Below are 1,989 nucleotides of genomic sequence, written 5' to 3' on the forward strand. Positions count from 1 at the left end.
CTGTACACTGACTGGTGTCTCTCAGTCCCCTCTCTCTCTCTCTCAGGGAGATACCTGTACACTGACTGGTGTCTCTCAGTTCCCCTTCTCTCTCTCAGGGAGATATCTATAAACTCACTGGTGTCTCTCAGTTCCCTCTCTCTCAGGGAGAAATTGTTACACTGACTGGTGTCTCTCAGTTCCCCCCCTCTCTCTCTCTCGAGAAGTGATACAGATGTGCATAGGATAACCAGGAGGCAGTGAATTCAGTGAGAAATCTGCATTAAAGCTGTGCTTTCCGTTCACTGCTGTGATCAATAACCGAACTGGTTAAGCCCATAACAGTATCATGTGTCAATGATGCTGTGAATTATTTTTAATCTCTCTGAGTGTAAGAGTTGGGGATGTCACATTGAGGTTGTACAAGGACGTTGGTGAGGCCTCTTCTGGAGAACTGTGTCCAGTTCTGGTCGCCCCGTTATAGGAAGGATATTGTTAGACTTACCAGGATGTTGCCGGGAATGGAGGGTTTGAGCTACAGGGAGAGGCTGGGACTTTATTCACTGGAGCATGGGAGGCTGAAGGGTGACTTTATGGAGCTTCATAAAATCACGGGGGACATGGATAGAGTGAATAGCCAAGGTCTTTTCCCGAGGGTGGGCGATTTCAAAACTGGGGTCACGTTTTTAAGGGGAGAGGAGGAAGTTTTAAAAAGGACACAAGGGCAAATTATCTTTACACACAGAGGGTGGTACGGTGTGCAGAATGAACTTCCAGAGGGAGTGGTGGGTGCGGGTACAGTTACAATGTTTGAAAGACATTTGGATAAGTACATGGACAGGCAAAGGTTTGGAGGGATAAGGGCCAGGAGCAGGCAAGTGTGGGACCGGTTTGGTTGGGATTATGGGTCAGCACAGACTGATCGGGCCGAAGGGTCTGTTTTCGTGCTGTCGGGCTCTCTCGATGGACTGCCCTACACTGGCAGGAAGAGTAGGAAAAGCAGTATGTTGGGTAAAGGGACACTGCCAAAAACTCACAGCAATGGGGATGGAGTGTGCAAATAGTGAGGTGATGTGACATTTCCTAACACACTTGCTCAGAGCCACGTGGGGTTGATTGTCTGCAGTTCCGCTCTCCCTAGTCGAAGCTGGGGTTGGGTTTAGGGATTTAACTGGATGGGGAGCTGCTTAGAGAAAGTTCAGTTGTCTGACTGTTGCTGTAGGGGGCAATGGGCCACAGAGGGCCCGTGCGTGTCAACAGAAAGGTGAATGAGAGGGTGATCTGAGTGAGACGCACAAGGGCAGAATCAGCTGTCTCCTGCTCGAGGCACACAGAGATAGGACGGGGAGATGGCCTCTCTCCCAGGCTGGTGTCCCTCGGCTAAACAGCGACTGTCGCTGAACACACTCAGCGCTCAGTCAGAGAGATTTTAAACCGAACGGGGCGGGGGGGGGGGGGGGGGGGGGGGGAAGACGATACAAACACAGGGGGCAAATGGCACAGTTGGAACCAGGGAGGCAACCGGGAAACAGGAAGGCGCAATGGGCCGAACGGCCCCGGCTCCTGGTCTTACTGTCGTCGGGAAATCGCGGCGCAAGGCATTCCTGGGATATCGAGGGACGGGGACACGTCTGTCGCCGCCCCCCTCCACACCTCACCAACAGCAAAGCGCAGACAGCATGCCCATGGCACAGCATGATCCCGCATTACATCCCTGAGGGGAGCCCTACATCTTACAGTCTGAGATAGAGGGGAAGTTAAAGTTACCAACAAACACTCGCATCTCGGATGAGGCTTTTAAAGCAGAAGGTACTGGTACCGCGATGGCATGCTGCCTCTTCAGACCACAACGAGTCACCTCTGCTTCAACTCAACCTTCACACTAGAGCCTTACAAAACCCAATGGCCAAATGCAAACCATCACACAAACCTGGTGGAATATTAGCGCCGAGGGAGTGCCGCACTGTCGGAGGGTCAGCGCCGAGGGAGCGGGCGCTGTCGGAGGGTCAG

At 52.7% G+C, this 1,989-nt stretch overlaps 1 protein-coding gene across 1 annotated transcript in view; it reads right to left on the minus strand.

Annotated features, from left to right (window-relative positions):
* Positions 1-1,989, minus strand: part of LOC125481781 (solute carrier family 12 member 6-like) — a 12,735-nt gene that overhangs the window by 8,794 nt on the left and 1,952 nt on the right. The window lies entirely within an intron of this gene.

Source organism: Rhincodon typus, unplaced genomic scaffold (genome assembly GCF_021869965.1).
Source record: "Rhincodon typus isolate 14 unplaced genomic scaffold, sRhiTyp1.1 hic_rhity00003533, whole genome shotgun sequence".
Taxonomy (NCBI): domain Eukaryota; kingdom Metazoa; phylum Chordata; class Chondrichthyes; order Orectolobiformes; family Rhincodontidae; genus Rhincodon; species Rhincodon typus.